This window comes from Choloepus didactylus, chromosome 12 (genome assembly GCF_015220235.1).
Source record: "Choloepus didactylus isolate mChoDid1 chromosome 12, mChoDid1.pri, whole genome shotgun sequence".
NCBI lineage: Eukaryota > Metazoa > Chordata > Mammalia > Pilosa > Megalonychidae > Choloepus > Choloepus didactylus.
The window spans coordinates 29,987,336-29,996,702 of NC_051318.1; the positions used below are offsets into that span (position 1 = coordinate 29,987,336).

Below are 9,367 nucleotides of genomic sequence, written 5' to 3' on the forward strand. Positions count from 1 at the left end.
TCTAGTGTTAATTAATAGAAAAAACAACATACCATAAACTTTTTTCCCAAATGTGTTACATGGATTATTCTCTGCATTCATTGACTTTTCTAACACTTTGTGATAAATGCATAAAATTGTTTAACACCAGAAAAGAAAAGAAAAAGAAATGTCTGAAAGGTTGTTGTTAAGGAATGAACCAATATTTGTGAAATACATTGAGATGCAAAGGGAACCCAGGGAGAGCTGAAGCTGTCAGCATAGATAAAGGCAAGGTGAGTCAACTGCTTTCGCAAAGATTCTCTATGACATCTGGGTAACAAAGGTCTTTGCCCACAGATAGACCTTTAATTAGCCATATAGGCCAGGTTCCCTTAATTCCTTTCCTTTTAATGGGGCTCATTATCTTTCAACTGCAGCCCAGATGTAGTCATCATCCCCTCATTTAGCAAAGCAATTAGCCAACATAAAATCTACAATGACTGGAGGCAGTGAGACCACACTTACAGTCAGGACAAGAGGAAATGGTCTAAGCAAGAGGTAATTCCTCTTTTCAGATAGTTTGGCTCTGATATTTGCAGATAAAGTAGTTGTGAGGGTAAGTGCTATAAGCAGGTGAGTTAGGGACCTGGGTGTACTTTGACATTAAGTGTCCGGTGGAGACAGCTGAGACCTCTGCTTATTTTTCCTGACTATGGTGATTGGATTTTATCTTCTAGGTTTTAAAAGGACTTCTCTGTCCCTGTGATCACTCTGCTAAAAGCCTGGGTTGGTACATTCTCAAACCATGTTCTCTCTTGCTTTTTTATGGACCCCCAGTGTTCCTACTTGGCATTTTTGATTCAAGAAAATCTGGAGAATACTTTTGATCTAAAATCTACCCTTTCTTCCATCCATTGTCCTTTCTGCTCCTTTGTACTCTTTTTGACTACTATCCTGTGAAGAATGCTTTAATAGAAACATACAATTGCTCTTATTTGCGAATACTTCTAATGAATGTTCCATTCGTTGGTTTGAAGGAGCTGTTCCTAGAGTACGTATTTTCTGTACATATGCTTTTATTAATCAACAGACAACTCATGGATATTACAATTATTTATTTCTAAGTCTTGAACAACATGACTCTTTCAACCTAGGCCTCCATTCAGAGATGGGTTAATTATAAAAAATATATTTTGGCCTCAGCTTAGATATTACTAATTTTAAAACTACCTTCAAATTGCTTAAACTTTTGATGGAAAAAGAGAAAAATACTGAACAATTATACAATGAAATCTCAGTATCAATTTCTTGTATTTTAAAATACTTTTTTCTGATTATAAAAGAAATATAAAATTATAGAAGTTTTGAAAAATAAGGAAAGGTGGCTTCCGTGGCGTAACTCACAGAGCTGTTCTGTTCTTTCTCTCAGCAGCCATCGCTGTGGAACCCCCAGGTGAGGTGGGGCTGGTGGTCAGCGGAGGGTAAGGGGTAGCGAGGAGCGGGCCTGGTTTAGAGACGCTCCACACACTGTCACTCAAGGGCCTGTCAGTTCTGAAGAGGTAGTAAGACCCGCCTTCTCCTCAGATATTTGAATAACTGAGGAGATGTGGTCATCCTCCAGCCCCACCCGCGGTAATCGCTCTGGCGGATTGAAGGACTCAGAGGTTGAGCCAGTGTCATTCACACTCCGCTGTAGAGAGAAGAGGCCACGAAATTGGCTAGACCTGCTTTTGTCACTTGCTTTGTTACCGAGGTGCCCTTTTATGGGAGCACCTTCTCAGGTTTATTTCTTTCCACAATGAACAGTTGGATCATTGGAAAGAGTGAGCACTCTACGATTTTATTGAAGGAATTATATTACATTTTTTACAATGAGTACTTATGGAAAAGATGGCTGATGTTAACCTCAAAGAAGTAACTTTTATAGCAGTTGTGGTGACTGCCTCCCTCTTTTGTGGTTTTGTTTTTGATGATGTTTCAGCGATACTGGATAATAAAGACTTATATCTATCTTCAGCTTTAAAAACTTTATTTCAGAATGACTTCTGGGAAACACCTATGTCTGAGGAGAGAAGCCATACATCTTCCCAGCCCTTAACAGTTTTAACATTTCATTTAAATTATCTGTTCAGTGAACTGAAACCAGTATCAACTCATCTCCTCAATCTGATTTTTTGTGTTGTGGTTAGTGTGATATTTCTTAAAGTCTACAGACTTTGTCTGGATGACAGGAGTAGTGTGATTGCTTCTTTACTTTTTGCAGTGCACCCAGAACACAAAGAAGCAGTAACAGGTGTTGTAGGAAGAGCAGAACTTACTCCGTTTATCTTTTTTTCTAGCTTTTTTTGGTCATATACCAAATTAAAAGGACCAGATAATCCCATAGTGTGGATTCCAATCGCATCAACAGTGTTTTTAGTGGCAGTTGCAAATTGTTTTAGGAACAAGGAATAACAGTTGTGGGAATTTGCTGTGTGTATAAAGTGTTTATTGCCCAGGGGTGTACTTTGCCATTATTATGTACTACTGCTGGACAGTTTCTCTGAGGAAAGGATAATATTCTGTTTTCTATGCTACGGACACTAATAAAATTTATTGTCTTGATGTTCAGTGCACTATGACTTGTTGTGATTAGAGTCCAGGCTATTCAGTCCCAGCTTTCAGTATTCACCAGGTTTGATGACCCAGCAGCTATAAACTCAACTAACTTCAGCTACTGTTGGCTTCACTTAAATCCTTCAGAGCTCTGCTGTGATTGGACCATGGGAACAATATCACATAAAGAGTCATTTCTAGATATTTAAAATCAGTCACATTTACTTTCTTTGTTTTTTGGTGGCTTTGGGAATAGTCAATCTGTAATACCCTGGGGATTCCTCTAAGACTCTTTTAATGACACTTTGTTTAATGGCATTGCCATTTATTCCTACACCAAACTTTTTTATTCCCCAGTTGAATTTGTTGTTGCTGAGCAAGTATTATAAGATCCAGTCATGGGGTTGTGTATTTTGGTAGCCCATGGATGGCAGAAAATATCAAATAACAGGTGAATTAAAATGTTAGTTCATGTAATGCCTACTAAGAAAAAAAATATTCACTAAGTCTAGTCTGGGGACTTTTCTAAAAGACCACATCTATTTCAAAGATGTTAAGATTAAAATACTTAAATAATAAAACTAAAAACTCTTACATAAAGCAATTACATTTCATCATTTTATATTACTTTAAAACGAAAATGTTAACAGATAGAAGTAATGAAGAATAGAGAGAGAAAAGGTTTTAACAAAATAGTTTTGTAAAGCTGTTACAATGAACTCAGAGCTTATCTCTGAAATTCCTAGTAGCCAAAGTAAATACACAAACAAGAGCTCTTATGGCTCCCCTTTTAATAAAGAAGTATGTTAATTAGTCATGAGAGATGACTTTTTGTCTAATTTGAAAGAACTTTTCCCACATGTCTTTTATAAGGAATATTGGATGCCATGATGAATGCTGCCTTCAAAATCAGCTGTACCGCCTCCCCCTGCAAAAACAAGCAACAATGTCCCACCAATGGTTATATTTTACAAGCATCCTTTATAAAAGCTGCTAGTAGTTTAGCTTCATGAAGATGTGAAGGTACTCGTAAGTATCTACAATTCATAGCATCACTATACTGTAAACACTGATGGGAACACAGGGTCTGAAGCCAAACTGCCTGCCTCCAAAGCCCAGTCTGCCACTAATTAACCGTGGGACCTGGGGCAGCTCACTAATATCTTTGGTAGGAGGGGCAAATGGGCTAATAAATGTAAATTGCATAGAACATGCCAGATGCATATTAATTACTCAAGAAATATTAGCCATTATTACTTTTACTCATTAGCATTATTACCAATATGTTTTTTTTTGAAACTAGGGATTTTCTACTTTTTTTTCACACATATTCCACTAAAGATGAATTTGTGACCAGGTAGGCACACTTGACTCTTGAACATTTTGCAAACAAAAGTGGTTTTCAAGAATCATGTTTTATTGCTTCAAAATCATGGAGAGTTGTCAGAGTAGAGCAACATTTGTAAATGAGCTGCTTTATTTTTTGTCACATGTTAAGTAACTCTTCCAATAGAACATAAAAAATAAATAAAAGGGAAAGAAGCTGCATTTAAGTATACAGTGGTATACCTTTTAAGTGCAAAATAGAATATTCATAATGATGGTCAGTGGTGTGTGACCACTCTTCATAGCAAAGTCTATGTGTCACAAGTTAAATGACCAAATACAGACATAATGAAGTTTGGGAATGTGACATATCACTACTCTCATTCCTATTCACCAGGAGGTGTCCACTGATCAGATTCATCATTTAGGTTATAGAAATCCTGGAGTCAGAACAAAAAAGTTCTTCTGCCTTTACTCATTCATATCAGTAAAATCAGCTTATAGTCCATTTTCCCATTTTCATTTTTTGAAGACATACGTAATGATCTTGGTTAAAATACTCAACCTCTGTGGACATCAGTTAACTCATCTGTATTAGAGATTAAAAGACTTGTCCTATCTGCTTTCCAGGTTTGCTGTGTTTTCTCATTTGAACCACACAGGTGACAGAACAATAAGAACACAATGGAAAGATCCCTGTTCACCCACTTAGATTGGTTAGTAGTTGGGTGATATTGTTCATTTAACCTCTTTTAGAATTAGTTTTAATGTGTGTGACATGGTGGCATCAGTAAATAGCCTATGGAGTTGCTATGCAGTTATTGTCAGTCCTTCTTTCAAGATACATTTGTCGAGTGCCTGTTATGTGCCAGGACCGAATCTGTGGTTTATTAGAAAGCAGCTATTATTGCTCATAAGCATTCCCTTTCTATTTTAAAATTGAGGAAGATGACACATCATCATCATCACTGTCATCATCATCATAATCATCACCATCATCACAATGGCGATTCTTGTTCTGTGATTGCAGTACACTTTTCATCGTGCCACTCCTTTCATGTAGACTACCTCGTTTAATCCCTACAACATTTCTGTTTCATACTGTGAATAATTTCATTTTACAGATGGAGAACTCAAGGCTCAGAGAGCTTAAGTAATTTGCCCATTCTCATGCAAAACCAGTTTGCTTTGATTATTATGAATTATTGCCTTAAGTATTATAATATAGTTTTTCTCATATCCACAATATACTCTAAAGGTTTTTAAGGCTCCTAGAGGTCAGTACACATGAATTGGTATATCTAGGAATGGGACAAAGACCTCGACTCCCTGTTATTATGTGAACAGATGTGAGAGGCTAATGACATTTAATCCCAATTGCTTTTAAGAAGATTGAAGATACTGACAAAAATTAAAGATCTGTAATGAAGACTTTATATCTAATTACCCATATCCCAAGTCATTCAGTCTCTTAGTGTTGCTATTACTCTTCAAGTCTGTACTGCATATTTTATGTGTGTATTTGTGTGTAGGTGTATGTACTTCTGTCTGTTTTCCCCGATGATGTCACAAAGCACTGATGTCAGTTCCTAGGATTGTCTTTCCTTTGATTGTCTCTCTTTGGGATCCCAGGATTGACTAAGGCATTTGGGTTTGCAATGTCATAGCTGCTTTAGGATCCGCAACTTAATTAACTGTTGATGGACCACCTGGGCTGTTACGACTTTATGTGTGGCATTTTCTCTGACTCACCTTGAAATCTTACATTTAGAATCATCTGTCTACTTATCAACAAGGTTCATGGGTAATCAGTGAGGTCTATCCGTAAGTCATTATACAAATGTAGAAAAAAAATGGCCACATTTGATAGTGTTGGTTTAAAATTGGCTAAGTTAAAATGTATAGGTTAGAATAACTTGGAAGTACTCCATTTTGTCATATACTTTTCTACACAGATATTGGAGCGCAATGTTATATTCAGTTCCCATCGCTTCATGTTACTTTGTTATTCAACCTTCTTCCTTTAATTCTGTTTGTTTTTAAGCTCTGGCAATCAAATAAACTAACATAAAGAGGCATGTTGCAAACATGTTAACTACACTTCCAATATTACAAAAAAAGTTTATGAAAAACATATTGCCTCATGTATACTTTCCTTAAATTGGCTGAACGATGCATTGCATTTACACACCAAGGGTTCTTTGTAACAGGAGTCATATGCAAAGGCTGCCTGCTGCTGTCATTACTGTGTAGAGGATATACGTAATCCATTTCCTTATGAATAAGTCTTCAGTCTGCTAACCCAGTGAGCCAGTAATTGAGATTGAACTGTCTCAAACAGGCAAACATATAACAAATTTATATTAAATACATATATATATGCACGTGTGTGTGTATACTCACACACGCACAAATATGTATACATATTTAATGTATTCCAGAGTGCTTTATGAAATTGTGGGTCACATCAATTTGTATGAGTGGTCTTAAGAAATTGTAAATAAGAAATCTTTCTTTTTCCTATGCAAAAATCTCTTGGATATACTACTATATAAGCAATTTGTTTCTTAATTTCTTGGAGCCAATAGGTTTAAGAGATTCTCATAATAGTCGAGCAGGGCATTTTTTTTTTTTAATTCTTGGAGAAAGAACATACAAAGTCAATCTGTAAAATGTAAATAGCCTAATTTAGAATTACTTAAACATACTTGAACAAGCACTGATAGAAATATTTTAAGGTCTGAAGTAATGACACAAGAATGTGATCCTACATCTGTGTAATATTAGTAGTCAAAATTCCACTTTGTTTTGTGTCACATTTTTTTCATAAAACAATAGACTTTTATTCTGTCTTACCTTCTATGCCATTACACTATTTAACTCACAAAGCCATTTAGAATATAGATGGTGGTGTTGCAACTTCATAATGCCTCACTCTGAACAACTTACATGTCAGCCAAAGGGCAGGACAATTGATATTAATTTCTACAGGATGGCAGAGATGATGATGGTGATGATGATGGTGGTGGTGATGATGACAAAATCAATGACAGTAATAAAGTGTTGTCCTAATAGAAATTTGTTTCTTTGAAAATTGCAGTGTGGTCCTAAAGAAAACCATTATCTGGAAAGTTTTAAAAATAGAAGAAAGCAGTAATTTTTTTCCCCTTTTCTATTTTGCATCCCTCAACTTTGACCTGACAGAATGTCTAGGTTTTCCCAAGTATTTAGCTGACCAGCCATAATTTTTTAGTCAGCATTATTAAAAGGCAAATTGCCTCCCATGATGCTTTGTTGAGCTTTTCAGTTCAGTTAAGGTCTCACTGACCATATGCACATGGTCATGCTCTGGTTCCTTTATTTGTTATTATAAGTAGTTTTTCAAACAAATATTTATCAATTTTGCTTAATCTGCCTCTAAACTTTTATACCTTTAAAAGCATAATTAAAATAATCTTGGAATTCTAAACTTATATTTCAGAACACACTTGTAATACTGTAATTTTGAAATAGGATTATGTTTAAGCAACAATGCAATACCTTTTTACAGTGAATATGGGGAGAATTTCTTTAAGTGGTAATACCAAAGACTAGATGTTTTAGTATTTTTTTTCTTAGCAAATAGTTTTTAGAAAGTTAAAATAATGGTAATTATTCAAATATCATGGAGGTTTCTTTGGATTTACTTGGCTCCGAAAATAGAACCCACTTCAGATAATAAACTTGACTGTCCACTTTAGTGCTATGGCACTCAGAATTCTTCCTCACTGATTCTGGAATAGGTATCCTACACACGTGGGGAACTATTTCTTCTCCCTAATCTTCCCTAACGTGGTACTTTAGGGGAATTACTAGACCCAGTTGCCTACCACTGGTTAGAGTGGTGGGTACCCCAGGGTGACCAAATCATATTTCTCCCTGAGCTATTGTTCTGACTGAAACTAAGGGAAAAGTAATTCCTCTCTTGTGGCAAAGCTCAAGAGGACATCTGGGTAATGGTGGTAGCTTCTTTTCCCAACTCGTGGAGGTCATTCCATGCAAATGAAGCCAGCAGGACAAAAGAAGTTGTGAGAAGAAATGGTGACAAAAAGTCTTGGTGATATTAGAAGAATCTTTGATTACCTTTGTAGCTGAAACCTGGTTTTCTCACTCTTCCTGCAGCTGGGATAAGCATACCCATAAATCCCTTGTTTGCCTAAGCTAGTCATAAAATTCTGTTTGGACTTAGGAAATGCTTCTTCATGCCATGTTTATATTTTAGCTGCAGTGTTTCTATATACCACCTTGGCCACTTGGACTAGTGAGTGTTGCCATCCTAACCCCAATGTGCATGTCCCAGCTCTTCAATTCTGAGGATTATTTCTCTGACTAGCTCTAAATTAAACTCTTCAAATCCTTTATCACACCATCTCTATCCAGTGCTCTTACTCTCAGCAAGTGGCTTTGCTCCTGACTAATAGAGAAAATACAAGTTTCAAATTCCATTCCATGGAAACAGGCATATATGAATCTGTGTTCACCCTTCCTCACCCAAAGATGGAATAAGTTGTCTCTTGAGTACTGCACTGAATCTATTTCATCTCCTAAATCCTTCCTTTTTGGTTACCTCAGGGATCTTGCTCTAGGCAATTATATTTTCCTATCTCTTCCACAGATACGTCTTTATTGGCCACTTCCTACAAGCATTCATAGAAGCTCAATTCTAGCCCAAATTAAGAGGGAAAAATACCAGGAAAATTCTTTATATCCCAATATCAACATATGCCCACTTTTCTCATTACCTATCTTACTTGGCTTGAACATTGACGCTGTTTTGGAACGCACAATTCAGTTTTGAAACTTTCCTCCCTTACCTCCTGTGATAACATATTTTCTTGGTTTACGTCTTATTTAACAGATCAGTACATTTTAAATTTTTGTTTATTTATTTATTTATTTATTTATTTTTGCTTAGGTAAATTGATTGGGGTTATTTCCCCAAACAATACTATGTTATTCAATATCTAATAAAAGAGAAATCATCACAGCATATGATCTTCTTTGTTAGAACTTTACTGTAAGATATATCCTATTAGTTGTGGCAGGGAAGTTCTCACCTTTTATTCCAGTCTATCATTAGTGACATATACCATATCAAACTATTGGGCTAAGGATACAAGAGTTTTCCTCTTTTAGTATGAGGAATGAAAAAGGTAAATATCCTACATGGTAAGTTGTTTGCATGGTAAGATAGCCTAAGATTCCCTGTTTTGGGCTTTATGGACTCAGTTTTATTTGAGATTTCTTCTTCTGTTTGGCCTGGTGTGGTAAAATGGGTCTAGGGCTGCTTTCTGCTTCTGGAAGACATTCCTGCCACAGAAAGTTCTGAGTATAGACATGTTGAATAAATATTTTAAATTATAAAGAAAAACTCTGCATATCTATTGGTGTTCTTATCAGTGCTCAGTGGGAAAGAATTGTGATTGAATAGGAATCTATAAAAGAG

At 36.0% G+C, this 9,367-nt stretch overlaps 1 pseudogene; it reads left to right on the plus strand.

The window, feature by feature from the left end:
* Window positions 1–1,842: 1,842 nt before the first annotated feature.
* On the plus strand, window positions 1,843–3,011 carry LOC119506799 (annotated as a pseudogene).
* The last annotated feature ends 6,356 nt before the right edge of the window (window positions 3,012–9,367 follow it).